General features: G+C 40.4%; 1 long non-coding RNA gene across 2 annotated transcripts in view; it reads left to right on the top strand.

The window, feature by feature from the left end:
* Positions 1-20,675, top strand: part of LOC141767996 (uncharacterized) — a 52,327-nt gene that overhangs the window by 14,310 nt on the left and 17,342 nt on the right. For both annotated transcript variants that reach the window (XR_012593979.1, XR_012593978.1), the window contains exon 2: positions 18,177-18,235. This is a non-coding gene — a long non-coding RNA (uncharacterized LOC141767996). The remainder of the gene's footprint in view (positions 1-18,176; positions 18,236-20,675) is intronic.

The following is a 20,675-nucleotide window of genomic DNA, read 5'->3' as shown; positions in this document are numbered from 1 at the left end:
TTCAGGCTTTAGAAAATCTGTCCTGTGACGGAAGACTTTGACCGATCTCAACATGGCTGCCGGATCACAAACTTTCTCATTTTACAGCTAAACCTTACACTACAAGATGATTCTGAAAACATTTGAGACGAGAAATAGACATTAACGTAACATAATATTGATTGATATTTGATCAGTGCTGCCTTGTTTGACCGTTTGGTCGGAGTTCATGAGTTCATGAGTGATTGACAGCCGGCTCTCAAAAACGGCAGCTGGACAGCAGACCTCAGATCAGCTCTTACTGCTTGTTTTCCTCCGGTCTGTGAAATCTTGCAGATGCCGTTAGGAGCATCGGAGGACACAGGGGCACATGATTTTTTCAGGTTACCTGTTTCATGGACTACTGTTACGATATAGCGAGCGTTTTATAAAAATAACTTTTTTTAATCCTATGTGCTCCAATCTCGCCTACTACAGCTTTAAGGGTCCTCACAATAATAGACATATGCAAAGTTGTGTGTGTGACTTTAACACCTGTTATTTTGCCAGTACAGTGAACAGAATCTGATTATGCAGCACATTAATCTTCACACACATAATGTGGAGAGGGTCTTTGTGCTAAAGTAATATCATAACACAGTCTCACGGCAGTTCATAAAATGGTCACGGAATTGAATCTATTTGATTCGTGTACATAGACACAAATTTCCCTTTTTTTGAAGCTCTGCACGACTTTCAACAACACGTGATGTACGTGACAATTTCCGCTCCAGTCTTTTCAAAATAAAACTGCAGTTAGGTTTAGGAATAGATTGACTTGGTTAGGGTTAGGCAACAAAACTACTTAGTTAGGTTTAGGAAAAGATCACGGTTTGGGTTAAAATAACACCAGAAGTGCCGTAACTTAAAGGTACTGTTTGTAACTTCTTACACGTATAAATCGGGTCGGAGTCCCATGCGCGCTCACATGTGGCTACGCTGTTCCAACACAAACATACAAATTGATTTCGTGCTGACCATCACGAAAAAAAATATGAAACTCTTGTCTATGTACAAGAATCAATACATTAACTTTCGTGACTATTTCACGAACTGCTGTGTAACTGAAAATAAAACAGGCTCAATGTATGAGGGTAATGTACATAAACAGATTTTTCTGATTTCTGATCTAAAAACAGCTGCCATACTACCTATTGAAGTGCCATTTTCATACTGTAGGCCTACCTTCTTCTTTATCTCAAATATAATGTAATAAAATGTTTCATTATGTCAGTTTTAGCATCACATGCACACAAAACCAAATGTAGATTGTGGAAAAAAGGGTCTACACTAATTTGTGCGTTCAGCGTTTGTTGGCATGGCAACTAGTACAGCACAACCTGTACTGTGAGGGTGTAAACTGTGGTGTGGCGGTGTGTGACGGGGCTTGTACAGTATGTGGAAGGTCTGAGTGTTACACATGGGAGTGTGTGTGAGCGTGGCTCCATAAACACAGGGGTGTCAGAACGGGAGTTTAAGAGGGTGGAGAGGTGTGGACGAAGGGGAGCCAGTGTAAATGTTTGTCCGAGAGTGGGGGCTGTAAAAGCATTAATGTATGTCGCACTGATGGTGTGTTTTAAGACTGAAAGGTGCACATACGCGTGTGTGTGCGATCTGAAAGGGTGTGCGTTAAAGCTGCAGTGGGTAGAAATGGAACAAATATGAATAAAAAAAGTGATTTTTTTAAAACACAGGTAATCTGAAAAAAAAACATGTGCCTCCGGTGTCCTCCGGTGCCCCTAACGGCATCTGCAAGATTTCACAGACCGGAGGAAAACAACCACTCAGAGCTGATCTGGAGCCTGCCGTCCAGCTGCCGTCAATGAGAGCCACGAGTCAATCACTCGCGAACTCCGATCAAATGGTCAAACTAGGCAGCGCTGATCAAATATGAATCAATATTCTCTTACTGTAATGCCTATTTCTCAACTCAAATGTTTTCAGAAACATCTTGTAGTGCACTGTTTACCTGTTAAAAAGAGAAAGTTTGTGACCCGGCAGCCATGTTGAGATCTGCTGAGGAAATACCAAGCCCGCAAGAAGAGCGCGAGTCGTTGATGCCAATTTTCGTAGTGACGGCGGTACTACAACTTCCGTGTCCGTCGTGATGCCATTGGGCCAAAAATAGTTTTTCCCATAGACTTACATTGAGATAGAGACGTCTGTAACTCAGCGGATAATTTTTTTTTGTTGAGGTGAACAACTTCCCAGTATGAGATCTAATAGTCCTTATTTAAATCATTAGGTCCTAAAAGTTTTAAAACGCACTAAGAGCAGAATCCAGAGTTATTTCCCTTCCTTTGTTCATGTTAATGAGACCCAGACCGAGGCTGGGAGGCGGAGTTAGCAAGCCATGACGACATTGTGACGGCTGTGATCCCGTGACCGAGCCATGTGACCGAGCGGACGCTACTGTGCCTGCTCCATGGGCCCAATAGATGCGGAAGATTGTCGAAAGATTCGGGTACTTTTCCAGTCAGAAGTCAAGTCATTTTGGCTTCATGCGCAACTGAGCAACTTTTATAGCAATGAACGGGGCCCCGCCTCCAACACTGTATCCAGTTCTCTTTATACAACCATGTTTGCGACCAGGCAACCATGTTGAGATCTGCTGAGGAAATACCAAGCCCCGCCCTTCAGCCGGAGCACAGCCAATAGGAACGCTCTCTGTCTCTCTGAAATGACCTGTGATTGGCCAAAGTCTCCCGTCACGTGCTAGATTTTTTAAAGCCTGAAAACAGAGCCATGAGGAGGTGCAGAAGTCTAGTTTTCTCTCAGAACACGTGAACTACAATATGCTGAAAGGTCATTATGGAATTTTTGCCCAATGATGCCAATGTGTTGCCTATTGAAGCTTTAACAGTTCTACTGATTGTATCTCATGTGTGTGTGAGCATCTGATGTTTTTTAATGTGTGGTAACGTGCATGAAATGTCGTCTGCATTTCTACATACAGTAGTGTAGCAGCCAGCAGAGAGATTTATTCTTTCTCTTTGTACGTGTGTGTGCATGTGTGCGTGCATGCATGTGTGTGTGTGTGTTTAGGTCATTGTGAGAGGAGCTGGCAGCAGCCTCCTCTCTCTTCTCTCCTGCAGTAATCAGTAAGAGTGGAGGCCTGGCCTCCTCTACCTCTCCCTGCCTGTGGTTTGTTCACATACCGTCCCAGCCGAGCGGGTAGGAATGTGTGTGTGTGTGTGTGTGTCTGTGTGTGTGAGCGTGTGTGTTCTCATGTGTCATACCGATTGTGTGCACAGTAATGTGTGCATCTTTGTGTGTGTGCACATCCGCGCGTCTGTGTGTGTGTGTATGTGTGTGTGTGTGTGTGTGTGTGTGTGTGTGTGTGTGTGAGAGAGAGATTTAGTGCGTTTGTGTGTAAGAATAGGGGGTGGGGGTTGGAGAGGCCCTGTAAGGGAGAAGACAGAAAACCTGAAGGTAGTTAGTTGGCCTTTTCCCTGCAGGAAACAGCGCATAATACACATGAATTCAAACCAGCCTGTTGTTGTGAAGCGTACGCACGTCATATGAAAATGATAAACATTTAATCAAACTGCGCTGAAGGTAGCTGGCTGAATGTCAGCCCAGGGAAGGCTAATATTATAATTGGGGGAAAATATGAAAAGAATTATAGATCAGAATTTTTTCCATCAGGGTGCAGGCTTCCTGTGCCTCGCTGTGTGTATGTTGGTCTGTTGCATTAGAAGAAATACAGCTGGAGAAGCGTTGTCTGCTTTGGCTTTGTTCGCCAGAAAGTGAAGCAGACGCACAAGCCCGTGAGCAGTGAGGTTCTGCAGTCAGATGTGGGCAGAAGAGGACGGAGGAAAGCATTAAAACACCACAGTTTATGCCTTTTTTCTCAGACTGTCTGCGGACTTGGTGAGCCTCTCTGCTGGTTCCCAGAAACTGCTACACACACACACACACATGATACACGCAAACATGAAACTCTCTCTCTCTCTCTTTTTCTGTCATACACACACACACACACACACACACACACTCCCACTATCAAGTTCATTAATGAATTATTGCAGCTCCCGAACAAGGCACAACGCAGGTTTTATATTACAGCGGCTTGGCATGATCCCGCAGCTGATATAATCACAATGTGATGAGAGGTTGTGATGACACATGAACAGGGAACATTTGGTGCCTCTCCAAAATATGTCACTGTTACGATAACCCACTTACCACCATGTTATGATGACTTTGCAGTGCATGGTAAAAAAATGCCTAGCATGTTTCAGTAGCATCTATTCCGTTATACAGCTTAATTAAACTAAGACGTCATTACCTGTAACTATTTGGCTCATTCTACTTTATTGTAAATCGAGTCCTTAGCACTGAAAACTGAACAGTTTGTACTGCAGTGTGTGATGTTCTCAAGAAACGCGTCCTGGAGCTGGTTCAACACCTGCGACTTCGCCAACTGTGACTAGACGTCGTTCCATTTGCCAGGGTGATTATCCAGACATGTAACTGGTTTATATCATCCAAAACTTGAACAGCTATATGATGAGATCAGCAAATTTGGGTGGAAACGCTATAAAAAAGTGATTCTGAAAACATTCTGTGTAATTTGCATTGACCATCAGACTGCACAGAATCACTAAATATTAGTGATTATTATTATTATTGTTATATATAATATATTTTGCACTCGGCGGCTCAAACCGCAGTGTTTAACGGTGGCGTCTGTGGTGTGATGAGTTTGATCCAACCTTGCAAAATGAAGCAATGTGGTTCTCGGACAAAAAAAAAACACTTTTTCAAATTTTTTTCTCGTAAATTTGTGTTTAAACACATAAATTTGCCACTTTAATCTCAGAGAATATACATTTTTTTCTCGGAAATTTGTGTTTTTTCTTGTAAATTTGTGTTTCTTCTTGTAAATTTACCACTTTAAATTTAAGAGAATATCCAAGTTTTTTTCTTGTAATATTACCCCCCTCCCCCGGCTCATAATTACAATTTTTTTTTTTACCTACAATGGCCCTAATACACCGTCGTAGGTGACTACGTAGTCATGTAGTGACTTCCTGTAGGTTGAACAGCAGCTATTGGTTGTGGATAGTTTGTTTGTGCCATAGAGGATTCAAAGAAGAAGTTGTTTTGATGTTTTGGTGCTTCTCTTCTGCCATTTTGGGTTTCTAATCTCTGTTGATCTCTGCAGCCTTCTCTGGATCTGTCTTGAGTCTGTTCCTCATGTACGTACATACCAAGCACACGCAATCAACATACGTACCTAGTGTACCCAATAGTTACAAACAAATCTGCACGCTGTCTCTGTAATGGGATAAACTCACAGCAGATTTCACAGGCTGTTATTAAACTGTCAGTGGACGAACTCCTGAGATCTTGATAACATCACAGATTTGCACATTTTTCCGTCACATTCTAGTAGCTTTGAGAAGGAGTTGTTCATAGTCGTACGTGTTTAGGTTGGATTCAAAGATTAGCATATTGAATGAGTATTAGTGTCACATTGTCTGTGGTTTAGTTACGATGAGAGGAAGATCACTGACTCTCTTGTACAATCCATATGCAACAACGATGCAGCAGAAAAGCAGCACTTCTCACTACCCGAGTGGGGTGACGGCAGGTCAACTGGAATCTATAATTCAGTGTGAAGCACGGCTGCAGTATTAGAACAAGAGCAAACAAAGAAAAGACAAAGAAAGACATAGAAAGGAGGTGATAGCAATGACAGGAAACAGACAAAAGGGCGAAATCATCAAAAATCTATTATGTATTAACTTAGAGTTACGTCAAGTCAAGTTTATTTATCTAGTCCAAAATCATAAATCACACGTTTGCCTCAGAGGGCTTCACAATCTGTGCAACATATGACATCCTCCATATTTACTGGGCTTTCAGACTGAAAATAGCTCTTTATTTAAAAAAAAAAGCTAGAATAGAAACCGATTGGGATGCAAAAACTCTGCACAGCCGTTTATAACACTATAACACAGGACTTTACAGCTGTAGAAAGTTATTGGTGTCAAACATTTTACCTTTCAACGGGTAAACAGTAGAAATACGGCATCAACGTTGCAAAGTAATCTACCAGGAATGTGCATATGTGATTAGCCACTGTCTTGCTGGATGGTGTTGTGTTGTGGCAAAAGTTGAGACTGTTGGTTCAACTTTTTTGCTGGACAACCCTGTGTTTTGGCCCCCCGTGTACCAATAGACTGGTTCAATTCAAACCCAAAGCTGTAGGGAGGATGTAGATTTACTTTTTGGTTTTCCATTAGCAAAAGTTGTGGATAGTAAATGATACTTGGTGCTTTTGTACCACCTCGGTTGAGGTTCAAAGCATGCTGTGCCGATACTAGAAGGTGGAGTTAAAACACTGCAGATCACTGATTGGTCAGAATCGCCACTTGCGCGACACGGGACATCCTGCACATTTTTAAATAGCCATGCAATTGTCAATAGCAACAGCAATTTCTTTTTAAATTCACTTGCAGATTTTTAAAAAGTGGCAGCCTTCGTACGATCACTACGCTGTACAATTGACAGAAGTGCAGATGTTCCTCTCTTTGGTTGCCGATGAAAGAATGTCACGGCAGTTTAACGTGGCGTCGCTATGGCGATCAGCTGAGAATCCCGCTTCAGAGGGTACTACTGTATCTGCAGTGGAAAACAAATAGAGAAAAGGACCTGGTACCAAAAGGGAGTCAAGTCGAGCCGAATCATGCAGTTGAAATGAGGCATTAACTCAAGATTGTAAATGTCTTGAATGTGGGGACCGTGCCCAGATCAGAATAAAAGTGGCGTTAAATTGTACATACAGTAGCGGGCAAAAAGTACTACAGAACAGACTTTTCACTGATTTTTTACTGAATCTTTTTTAATCTTATTTGATTTGCCATATTTTCTCTGGAGACACATTACATTGCAATGAACATAATGGACTGGGACCAGTATTAGCTGATAGCATAATAAAGTCACTGTACATATAATTTACCAACTCAGAAAAGCGGATTTCTTTTAAAATTACGCTCTAAAAAAGGAACAAAAATGGGAAGATTTCCCTCCCTCGCGTCCCTTTCACGTCTGGACACATGTAATGGAAACTTACCTGACCACCTTTCTATTGTTTGTGCTGATTTCACTGGTTAATGATTACAGGCCTTCAGCTGCTGCTGGGTGCCTCTGAATGAAGCTGTTTGTGACCCACCCTGACCTCTCTACCTCCTCCCACTCACACAGATCAGAGCAGTATCTCTACAGTGAAATGGACAATATGCTCCCATCTCCCTGCGCCGCTCCTCTCTTTGAGCTCATCCTAAGCCACCGCCCAGTCTAATTCCAGCCTGCATCTCAGTGGCTGGAAAAAAAAGGAAAACACAGAATCATAAACACACCAGATTAGGTCAGAGTTGGTTTCATAACCACTCCATGACCTCTTTACGCTCCCCCTCTTTTTATTTCTCTCTCTGTCTCAGTCTTTCTCTTTTCTACACGTTCCCGTCTTCTCTCTTTTCCTTCCTGCAACCCTCTCCTTCTCATCTCCCTGCTCTCCACTTTCTGCAGACCAATCTGTCCTCTGTTTGGCTTCACTCTCTTTTCCAATCTTCCCTATCCCCCGCTCTCTTTTTATGTGCTCTATCTTCACACTCTTTCGCCCACTTTATAAGGTCCCGCTGTACCTCTAAACTTCACAAGTCCCGTGCTCCTTGTATTTCCCTTTTTCCTTTTCTCTCTTTTCTTTTTCTTTTTTCCTCACCCCGCTCGCACAGAATTTATTTTCCATTTTCTGTGCTACGGCCATCTTAGTCACCAACTCTCAGCAGCCCGGTGCCTCAACACGGCAAAAAGACATTTCATAACAGCATCTATAGCCAAGTCGATATATATATAGATGACTTCCAGCGACCATAAAAAAAGACAGTGAGATTAATGAAATTAGCATTGAGGTGCCGTGTGAAAAAAATAGTACATGCAATGCGCTTGCAGAGTTGTGGGTTCAAAGTAAATTCAATACGTGACCTTTGTTGTTTTTTGTCTATCTTTTAAGTTTTGACCACACAAATTTGGTAACAATAACAAAAGTTTGTGGCGTTTTTGCCAACCCGTTCTCACTCCCAATAACTCCTCAAATACCGACGCTTGGTCAATGGCCCTCAGCGTCTGATACCGAGGCACCGAGTTGCCCTTTAGCATCTGTAAGAGATACACCGGGCGTTAAACTAACGCCAGTGGAAACTCATTTGCGTCATTATTAAACGCTCAGAGCAACTGATGTAGTATAAAGAGCGATAAAGTCTGACTTTCACCCAGGAGACCGCTGTTCACATCCTGTGTGAAACCAAAAGTCAATGTTGACTTATTTATGTTGACTACTTAACTTACGTAGCTTACGTAACTTGACTTGCTTAACAAAGGTACTTATCTTAAGCCAAACCATGATGTTTCCCAGAATTTTATTATTTTATTATTAATTATTACTTCTTTTGAAAGGAGACTGTATGCATGTATCAAGTAGAAACTGTACGTTTCCTGTGAACACAGAAGTTTATTTTGAAAAGACACTATGCATGTAACGAGTGGAAACTGACACGCCGTCCCTGACACATCTAAAACTGATGATAGAGGGGTACGTAGAGCGTCATAGTTTGAAACGTGTCTGAGAAGGACCTGTTTTAAGGCCTTTACACACCAGGGGCGTGTAATTCGCACATCAATATATATATTTTTTTAACTGTTGTTTTTGTCACAAGCACTTTCACATAGAACGCAAATATTACTTGGCAAAAAAACAGACATGCTTTTATTTCGGAACGAGGTTGATTTTTCTGAGCTTTCGCACCGTAAATAAAGGCATCAACCAATCATGTTGTGTGAAACGAGTTGAGTTGCGCCTATATTTATGAAACAACAACACGGAGGCTCCCTAGCCTGAAACAGGACAGCAAACTTTATTACACTCCTTTCCTTTCTTGCCTTTCACAATAAAAAACCTAGACATAAAATATTCACATGCGAGTATTTCGCATTAGAGCTTGACTCATACTAGGTACTAAAAATCAGGATATCTTAGGGTTGGGTTCTGCTAGAAAATAAATAGTTTGTACGATGTCTTGTCTGATAATGTCGGTAATCAAATGTGCAGCAGTTCTGACAGAGTATACTGGCAGCTTTACCCTCTGCCTCTTCAGTCCTCCAACTTTATGTCAATGCAATACTAGAGTACTTAGATTACTTCTGGGAAGACATAGTTGAAAAATGGGATCTGACATTTAGTTTTAAGATGTAAAACTATGTAAACATTCTGAAAATGTTCATGTAAGAATTTCTTTTACACACATTAATGAGACTGCCCCAACATTACATAAACACTCCCAAACTAATACCAAAAAACTACTCCAATCAAAATACATTTGTAATTCCAGGCTCACATGTTGTTCAGAAGGAAACTCTTATTCCCGCTGAGTTTCACTGTGAGGGAACGAGAGATAAAACCACAGGAATGAAACCATACAGCGCAGCCTAAGCTTGGATAAGACAGGTCAACTAATCTATATCTGGGCCAAAGGACAACACTCTTAACAGGGAATATTTGATATCTTTACATGGACACAATATTTAAATCTTTATAGCACTGGAATGAGGAAATAAAGAGACGTATGTACGCAATATGCAGTGGATATTACTTATTATCATGAGCATATGTGGGATTTCACAATCTAGACCATCTGCACAAAAACATATTGCATCATACATATTGACTAGCTGCTGCTGGCATATAGTTTACACTGAGACATATGTATCGGGGAATTCTCATGTGCATGTTTTGTAAAGCACAAAACTCTTGCTTTAGGAATGGTTCTTGAATGATTTATTGGCCATAAAATTCATTGATCACAGCTTTTTGGAGAAACACGTCATGTAACTCTGAGTTGAAAACTTAACAGCGTGGCTGCCGGGCAAGTTTGTGGCCAAATATTCTGTAATCTGTTGTGGTAATTTAATTAGTCAAGAAAGAATGTGATTAATCAAATCAATTAGATTGCACTATGAAACATAAATCATGTTTCCCCAGTCTCATTATCAACCTCGGGGTGGACGTGTGTGTGTCTGTGTGTCTGTGTTCATGCAAACATGTGTGCGTGTCTCAATGTGGCAATGTGTCCAATTGCGGCAGCGAGAAAATGTGGGTCTATCCTTTAGCAGCGACCATTTTATCTACGGAGGGTATCCGTCTGGTGTGTGTGTGTGTGTGTGTGTGTGTGTGTGTGTGCGTGTTGGCGTGTGCAGCTAGTGTACACTAGAGAGTAGCTGGAGAGGAGAAAGAGAGGGATAAGCATTTGCAGGCTGCAATTATGGGTAATTTTCCAACAGCAGCAAAATTAAAGCCCCCAAAACAAAACAAAGAGGGCAAATTTACTCCCTGGACGAGTCTGTCACTGATACACACAACACACACAGAGAGAGAGAGAGAGAGACACACACACAGACAAATGACTGTTATACATGCAAAGCTTCAGGCTGCATCTATAATACAAATATTGACGAAGTGGTGTTCGTCGTGTTGTTGAGTCAGTTTGGTTCAAGCCGGGACTCGGGCAGCTTCCTCGTCTCTTTCCTTTGGGCCCTGACGAGGAGGAGCCTTACTCGGTTGCTATGGCATCACATTAATCCGACCACACACGTCCTTTTATACTCTTGGTTGTATGTTGAGTGTATTCAGATTAGACCTGCATCCAGCTCAAACAGGGAGAACACCTCCATATTGTATGTTCTGTGGTGGTATAGTACTAGCTAGATGTTTCTCAAAATGTTGTTTATTATGCCTTTGCTCCATATGCATTTCTAACATATACATTATACAAAGCTGCATTAATTGTTGTTGTTGTTTTGGCCACTTGGGGGGCTATGGAACTAGCTGAAAATCAATTCGTCCTCACCGAAAGACGTCCGTATAGGTCGTCTGCGTTTGGCATCGAGAGGAGGTCGTGTTGCTCTGGCTCTATCTATCTGGCGTGGAGAAGAGGTCGTGTTGCTAAGGCTCTATCTTGTTGGCGTGGAGAGGAGGTTGTGTTGCTCTGGCTCTACCGGTTTGGCGTCGAGAGGAGGTCGTGTTGCTCTGGCTCTATCTGTTTGGCGACGCAGGGAAGCTGCTTGACACCCTCCTGGATCCACCCTCTCACATATGTTCACATTACATGTATTATTTTTGTCATATGGAATGTCTATGTTTTATTTTCATTACGTTGTTACTCTGTACACACGACATCTATCGCACGCCTGTCCATCCTGGAAGGGGGATCCCTCCTCTGTTGCTCTTCCTGAGGTTTCTTCCATTTATTCTCCCTGTTAAAAGTTTTTTTCTGGTTAAGTTTTTCCTTATTCGATCAGAGGGTCGCACTGTAAAGGATAGAGGATGTCGTATCCTGTACAGACTGTAAAGCCTCCCTGAGGCAAATTTGTGATTTTGGGCTATACAAATAAAATTGACTTGACTTGACTATTATAAAGAGCAACAAACAAACACAGGAGTTTCACCCAGGAGGCCGGTGTTCATGTCCCGTTTGAAAACCAAAAGTCAAGTATACGTTGAGTCATTTTGTCATGGAGTTAATTACAACTATGTTATTAACTAACCTCCGTCTGCCGTATGGAGATTAGCCAGTAGCATACAGTTTTCGCTGAAAACAGTTGCTTGCTGTGGCTGGAAATTAGGTTAATTAGAGCAGAATTTGTGGCGTGTAAAACCAAAGCAATCAGGCAAAACCATAGACTTCAAAGATGGAGTCTATGGAAAAAGTATTTTTGGGCCCAATTGCATCACTTGACGGACACGGAAGTTGCAATTCCACAGTTTGGCCACAACGAAAATTTGCTTCAAAGCCCAACGCTCTTCCTGGGGGCTTGTTGGGTAAAACAGGCTAAAATGCACACTGCAGTCGGTTGATGATTCTCTGTGGGTTTGTCACTACCAGCGACGCTTTTCACTTTGTCATTTGATCTACTGTTAATGTAGATAATATTGATTACTGGAGCCTTATCTGTTCGGTTTATGAGGTTTTCATGCGTGCAAACATTTGTCGTTGAAGACGGTGAAACGCGGTCAGATATGAGCTGGAGGAGCAAACAATATACTATCAGTAAATATTTTGTCTTCCAAAATGTAATTCAGTCTCAAGTCCTCACAAGCCAGCTCTGAGAAAGAGGAGTGATAGAGAGTGAAGTTGGGTAGGTGTGACTCATCCTGTTCTGAGAATCACCGGAGCTGAAATTATAAGCTGGTATGCATATCAATGAGAACTGAGCTACCATGACAACTCCCAATGATCTGAATGTTTCTCACAACATGTATACCTTTTTTACTCTTTTCGTTTTCACACTTTACCGGCGGGGACTCACATCAGCATTTTACGCGAGCCTTGGATATGTAGCAGTGTGAAATGTTAGTATTCTTACAGCGGTGTTTTCAGTGAAACATCCCTTTAATGCTCGGTGTGTCTCCCACAGCGAGGTGATAGCAGAGAGCAGCCACGGTGCAGAATAGGGGTTAATTAACTAAACCTCACAGTGTCACTGCACGCCTCCTTTCCTCTCCTCTCCTTTCCTTACTCTCCTCTCCTCTCCTCTCGTCTCGTGCCCAGGGCCACTTTTATAGTTGACGTTGTTTCCAATGACACCAGAACGACCATCATTAAAAGCCAGCCAGCATATAGCCCTCAGCGCAGTAATCCCATCAAAAGGAAACAGGGTAACAACCTCTGTCTAATCCCTCATTAGCCTAGCTCCTCCCTTCCACCAAAGCACCAGTAATTAGCTTAGCACTAACGAGTCGCCAGAGGTAGCAATAGTTCATCTCAGCTGCTACAACTCATGTTAAAGTTCAAAAACGCTGCTGGAACAATGGCATACATCTATGTCTATTACGCAGTATCACATACTCCCCCAACCATTCCCATACATGACAACTGTAACGGATTATCATTTCAATTTCAGAAATCATTTTAGCGATCAAAAATGAAGCTGCTGTTATGAATCCATCTAAATATCAGGCTGAATTATTTAAAACTAGAAATCTCTCACGGGATCCTGTAGAAAATGTAGATGAGAAATGATGAATATGGTATTATTCTAATGATCGTTTACAAGGAAATACAGGATTGTTTGATTTCCAAAAATAAGACATATTGTCAATATAGGAGCAATATTCCAAATTGCAGTTCTTTAAAATGTATGGTTTAATAATTGCTTTTGAAAACATGTGTAATCTGCCGATTAAATCAACCAATCGGCAGAGCCGTATTAATCTTATGAGTTTTAGTCGACTAAGAATTTCTTTGGTCGAGGACAGCCCGAGTGCATTCGCTGTATTTGGAATGAGAGCTAGGAAAGAAGCTGCAGCGATTAACTAGAGACCGTCTTGCGATGGGATCACACCAGCCGCGATAACAAATTGGGCGAGGGAGTAAAGTTGGGGGGGCCCTTTCCCCCCTTCTTACACCGCCCTTGCTCAGACCACACCCACTGTCTTCATTTCAATCTCAACTACTCACCTGTAAAGTTTCATAATAGAAGCCGTGTGCTCTCACACACTATGAGAACATACTGTTCAGCGTGTCCCCCGCCAAACAGTCCACTGGCTTTTTCACTCGCATGCAACACACGGAACATAGACAGTCCCACACTCAGAGTGGCGCCATGAAGAACAGGTTGGACTTGTAGCGCGTCATGAGTGCGGCAAATTTATGTTAACTTGATGACATTAACATATGATGAGAATGACTTCAGTGTTGTTCATGAACAGCTGACAGGCCTACATTTAAGAGTCAGTCACTAAGTGTGTGTCTGTGTCAGTGTTCATGATGGTCATGCATGAATAGGAGAGTTGCAGGTTGAGTGACTCATTCATTAGAATTAACAAACAGTTATGGAAATACAACTTGTCAACAGAGTTCAAGTAAAGGGGAAAACAGTCATGGAGCCAACCGTTTTAATGGTTGACAATGGCAGAGGTTCATGACACAGAAAAATAATAATACTCTTTACGTGCACATGGTTATGGTTATGAGGTTAAATACAGTATTACTGGGCAGTCATTGAAAAATATAACTGATTTAGTACGTGCATATTCTCCCAAATATTCCAAAACTATAAATCTGTTTATTGCATGAATACATTTGTTTAAAAAGTTGAAAGTTAATGAACTGAAAAGTATTGTCTGAGTGATGAAAACTAGAAAAACTGTAGATTTATCATTTTATAAAACCTAATAACTAAAATAATTTAGCGAATAATATATTCTTTTTAAAGTTTATAACAGACTGGTACAGCAAACTAATGAAAAACTAAGTCAGGGGTATACTATATGTGTGTTATGTTTGTTTTTACGGGTGAACCCCCCTTCAAGGCAACAAGAGTAAAAATCTCTATGATGTACTAAAAATTTACAAAATTTACAAAAAAGCTGGTTAATCAATTAAAATATTTAATCGCGATTAATTGCATGATTGCCCTTCGTTAATTGTGATTAATCACATTTTTTATCTGTTCAAAATGTACCTTAAAGGGAGATTTGTCAAGTATTTAATACTCTTATCAACATGGGAGTGGGCAAATATGCTGCTTTATGCAAATATATGTATATATTTATTATTGGAAATCAATTAACAACACAAAACAATGACAAATATTGTCCAGAAACCCTCACAGGTAATGCATTTAGCATAAAACAAATATGCTCAAATCATAACATGGCAAACTGCAGCCCAACAGGCAACAACAGCTGTCAGTGTGTCAGTGTGCTGACTTGACTATGACTTGCCCCAAACTGCATGTGATTATCATAAAGTGGGCATGTCTGTAAAGGGGAGACTCGCGGGTACCCATAGAACCCATTTACATTCACATATCTTGAGGTCAGAGGTCAAGGGACCCCTTTGAAAATGGCCATGACAGTTTTTCCTCGCCAAAATTTAGCGTGACTTCGTAGCGTTATTTAGCCTCTTTGACAACAAGCTAGTATGACATGGTTGGTACCAAACCAGAATAAACTAGTTTACGTGGCAGTTGTGTCACAGAAGAGTTTACTTTAAAAATAAATATGGGAGTATCTGTGTGTGCTTTTTTCTTTCATAGGGGACATATCATGCTCATTTCCAGGTTCATACTTGTATTTTCTGCGTTAATGCGTTAAAGAAATTAGTGGCGTTAAACGTTATTATCGCATTAACTTTGACAGCCCTTCTATTTATGGGTGAAACCCCCTTCAAGGCAACAACAGTAAAAATCTGTATGATGTACTAAAAAATTTACAAAATACCTATTTTAAGAGGGAAACCTTTGCCAGCATCATTTAATTTAATGCAGTATTATTGAAATAGAAGTGGTAATTGTGGTGTTTTTGAACTTTCCATCACCGTTTGCCTGCTTTGATGTTTTTCTTTATTTCATTGGAGTTTGAGTCACTGTAACTGGCACTATTTCTTCGGCCCTGTCAACACTTGGACCTAAAATACATCTTGAGTTAACTGATTGATGAACAGAACAAAATATACTGTAGGCGGGAATGCATCCAAAAGAAACACGAAGCAACCATTCTTTTTCAACAACTTTTTGAACGTAAAAACGAAGGTGAAGACAAACACCAATTATAACCACCAATTTTTGTCTTTTGACCTGCAAACCACCAAAACCATGCTTCCTGGGTTGAACCAGGGAGAAGGGAAAAACCTGCATAATGATTTTAACATTCAGTTTGGATAGCTAAACTCAGGCTCTTTTGTAATACTGTGTTGAGTCCCTGGCAGGTAAACTTTTCATAATAAACCATATTCTTAAGTATACATAGTGTGAATGCATCTACAGCTGAACTGAAGGAATACATATTCAGCCAGTGTGCATATAGATGACAGGACTTCAAAACAGTTGATTTGCCTATGCATAATTCAGACATTTTAAAACCAAATTGGAAATACCAAATAGCCACAGCGGTCCTCTTATCTGATGATTTCCTTTTCTGCAGCATTCAGCGTCCCCACAGATAAAATCACATGTGAGCAGGGGAGCAAAATCTCATCAGAATTGGTCACTGGAGACACATTTGAGATGCACTCTGCAGGCCATCCTAAATGGATCTGGACACAATCTAGATACATCTGGATACAAGCTATTAGGTCTTTGTTCAGGCATTGTGGTTATCACTGTTCATGCTAAATACACCGAAACAAACAAAACTTTTGTTTGCCATTTTCCCCCTGATAGACCTCCCTGATCTTGAGCACATTTTAAAAGCTGTTTTGACGTGGCTACTGTGTCACATCAACTGCTGGAAGAACATACAAAACACATCACTTAAAGAAAAAACAACAGACACTAGGGCTGTCAAAGTTAACGCGATAATAACGCGTTAATGCAAATTCATTTTAACGCCACTAATTTCTTTAACGCATTAATACAACTTGCGATTTTTAGGTTGTAGCGGGTTAAAGCTAGAGTGAAGCCACTGGTGTCATTAGCTTGTCGAGAAGGAGGCTAAATAACGCTCCAAACTTGTGCTAAAGTTTGGCAAGGAAAAACTGTCACGGCCATTTTCAAAGGTGTTCCTTGACCTCTGACCTCCAGATATGTGAATTAAAATGAGTTCTATGGGTACCTACAAGTCTCCCCTTTACAGACATGCCCGCTTTATGATAATCACATGTAGTTTGGGGCAAGTCATTGTCAAGTCAGCACCCTGACACACTGACAGCTGTTGTTGCCTGTCGGGCTGCAGTTTGCCATGTTATGATTTGAGCATATTTGTTATGCTAGATGCAGTACCTGTGAGGGTTTCTGGACAATATTTGTCATTGTTTTGTGTTGTTAATTGATTTCCAATAATAAATGTATACATATATTTGCATAAAGCAGCATATTTGCCTACTCCCATGTTGACAAATCTCCCTTTAAGGAACATTTTGAACAGATACAAAATGTGTGATTTAATTTGCGATTAATTGCGATTAACTAGGACAATAATGCGATTAATCGCGAATAAATATTTCAATCGATTGATTATATGTCAAACTTCGCCATGACATCTCCACAAGACACTTTAAATAAGATAAATATGTGGCAGAATTTTTCTTTATTACGTCTTGCTTTACTTTAACACTAAAGAGGTTATAATCTGATTTCTGAAATGTTTTTTTTTTTTTAAATAATGTCCAGTGACTTCATGAAGGCATTTAAAATATTTGGACAACAGGTGTATCATTGCAACAGTTACAAAAACCCTTTCAAATGGTCGTCTCTAAAATAATCTAAATAAAGGATGCCACATCTTACCTTCTTTGAGTGTAGTATGAAAATATGAATAGATTTGTAATGTCCAAAACTAATATTACTATATTCTCACTCATAGGGGTTCCTCCACAGTCCTGTTCTTTAATTATTGAGGTGCTTTTTGGATGCAATTAATAAGAGATACTGCAATTTTTGCAACACATACTACTACGTAGTTACATAGTTGTATGTGTATATGTGTATATATATGTATATGTGTATATATATGTATATGTGTATATGTATATTTGTCTTTTTATGCATTTTAAATACATTTTACAAAAGTTCATTTTAACAGCAGTTTTCTGGTGTAGTTCTTATGAATTATTATGAGGTGTTAGCAAACCTTACTTTAAATTTGCATATCTGTCTTTATTCTGTTTTCAATTTTAGGAACGAGTGGGACCGCTATGAAATGCCTTTAGCTAGACGATAGCAGAAAAGCAGTGAGGTTCTGAATGGAGAAAGCAGAGAGGTCATGTGTCAAATGGCACACGACTAGAATTACGCTTTAAAATATGATCTTTTCAATGTCGATGTCAGCCTTCTATTTGTAACGAACTTTTAGATACCAAGGTGTTTTTTCTGAGGGAAGTCAAGGCAGTAACAAATCTCATATTTTACAAATGACTTCAGGTTTTTTATTTAATATGTAGGATTTTGCCGTTTTTGTTTTGTGCTCTGACCTTGAATTAACCTCTAACGGTTTACCGTCACCTTGGCAGTGTGTGGATAAACCCAACCTTTTACCCCGCAGGTGTTCACACTATGATTTACTACTTTGGTAACATACAGTCGGAGGATCACATCGCTATATACCGATAAATCTTTCTCTTCCTGTCTTCCTCTCTCTTTCACTCTGTCAGGCTGAACCCAGCTGATCTGTTCAATCACCCAGGAGCGCTGAGGCAGGACCCTGTAAAAGGTGATTCACTCCATTTCAGCCCTCCATACACCATTTGTCCTGCTCCTCTCATCCCGTCTTCTCTCTGTTTATAGTTCCCCTCGGTCAGCCATTGTTGACCTAACACTGCCGCGTGACATTAAAAGAAAGACCTTGAAAGCTATTTTTCTATTCTGCATGAAGAGGGTGGTTTATAGTCTTTATCTTTCTGTAATTTAAAGGGGACACTTCATGAATAACTCACTTTTTCAGTGCATGTGCACATACATTGGCTGCCTACCAACCCACAAACTGTGAAATGAGACAACACAGTCAGTTTTTTTGTGGGCTGTCTGGATCAGAAAACATGTGATTCAACAAGACATTCAGATTTGGCTCCTCTTCCTATAGTCACATGTAGGCTCATTAGAATATATCGCCCACAGCTTGGGCCTTTCTCAAACTAGATCCTCCCCACTCCCACTCAGTGACGGAGTAAACTCTGTTTGTAGGCACACTCACAGCTAGGTGAAACACCCTTCTGTAAGGTGTAGGGTATAAATACAGCGGCAAGCTTTGGGACAAACTTCCCCTCTCTCTGACGGAAACTATCGTAATGTTTTGTAACCATAGTTTTGTATTAAGCGGCAACTGTTATACACAGCACTAATAATAATCTACTGTACATAAGTAACAGTGTGGACAGTGTGGTAGCAGACTCATTACATTCACTCCACATAGAATTGATTGCCAAGTAGTTTTTCACATACAAGGACAGGGTGTTTCGGTGCCTAAACAAGAAACATAAATATAGAATAGAAAAAAATACAATCAAAATATGAAAAATAGGCCGACTATTTAACAAATATGCAGCCTACAATGTATCTGTTTAAAATGAAAGCTTGGTAGGAATGTGCAAAGATATATTCAGCCCAGTCGCACAGCAGTTCGTGAAATAATCAGGAAATTGAATGTATTGATTCTTGTACATAGACACGAATTTCATATTTTTTTTCGTGATGGTCAGCACAAAATCAATTTGTATGTAATTAACGTAATTATGAACCGGGAAGTATAAAGAGCGGCGAACGCTGCGTAGGGATGAGGTTGAGGTGGATGGGTGGGTCAAAAAACGCCAGGACGTTCGCCCAGGAGACCGCTGTTCTTGTCCCGTGTCAAAACCACAAGTCAAAGTTGATTTATTTGTAACGTAACTTCCATACCTAAGTTACAGCACTTCCGGAGGTATTTTAACCCAAACCACAATGTTTTCCTAAACCCAGCGTAGTAATTTGTTACCCAAGCTGAACCGAGTCGATTTATTCCTAAACCTAACTAAGCAGTTTTTTTTTTTAAAAGACTGGAGCTGGAAATTCGTAGGACGCACGGAAACATTTTTGTTGAAAGTCCTGCTTAGCGTCACAAAAAAAAAAGGGAAATTGGCGTCTATATACAAGAATCAAATAGATTACATTTCGTGACTATTTCACAAACTGGCGTGAGACTGTGTTGATATATTCTCGGGGCTGTGCAAAGTTTCACAGTACAGTATTAAGAAGAAAAAAGAACATGCAATATACAGAGAAACTAAAAATTAAAAATAAAACTTACTCCCATGCTTCTGTGGTGGCATATTTTTTTTTTGGTAAATGTCTCATTTCAATACCGACATTTATGTCAACTAGGCATTTGAATAAATACAATGCAACCATGTTAACGTCTGTATGACAATATTAAATGTCTGTCTTAATTTGAGCAGTTTACGTTTGTACGGGTATTTGCATGGAACTACATTTGTACGGAGCGTGTTCCATGACGAATGCAAAACGCCGTCACACGTGGCCAGTCAGTATGCATCGATGCAGGCTCTCTATTAGAGGGTTATATAGCCTGCTTCCACTCCCCGCTAATTGGTGGCATTTAATATGGCAGACCCTCCACGCGAACCTGCAAACGAAGTGGAAGTGGGTAAGGAGAGGGTGTAGGGGCTGGACTGAGATAGGGACCTTCAGAACGACCTTTGCCAAGATGCACCATATTTTTCTCTCAAGCCAATCAGAGCATGTCTTTTTCTGGAGGGGGTCTTAAAGAGACAGACGCTAAAACCTGTCAGTCAGAGGGTGAATACAGGTATATTCAGACAGACAGTATGAGAAAAATAAAGTGTTTTTTGAACATTAAAGCATGTAAACATGTTCTAGTAGAAACACAAAATACATGTATGAACCTGAAAATGAGCATGATATGTCCCCTTGAAAAAAAAAAAGAGACAGACACAGACACAGACACTCCCATATTTATTTTCTAAAGTAAACACTTCTGTTATGCAACTGCCACTTAAACTAGTTTATTCTGGTTTGGTTTGTGAGTGACTTTTCTGTAACTTTTGTGACATTTTGAGTTTTTTGACAGTTTGAAAAAGCTGTAGAGTGCTAACAGGCACACTGTGTCTGCTACTGGTGTCTTGTTTGCAGCCAATGAC

Source organism: Sebastes fasciatus, chromosome 5 (genome assembly GCF_043250625.1).
Source record: "Sebastes fasciatus isolate fSebFas1 chromosome 5, fSebFas1.pri, whole genome shotgun sequence".
In the NCBI taxonomy this organism is placed as follows: Eukaryota; Metazoa; Chordata; class Actinopteri; order Perciformes; family Sebastidae; genus Sebastes; species Sebastes fasciatus.
This window is presented reverse-complemented; position numbering and strand designations above follow the sequence as displayed.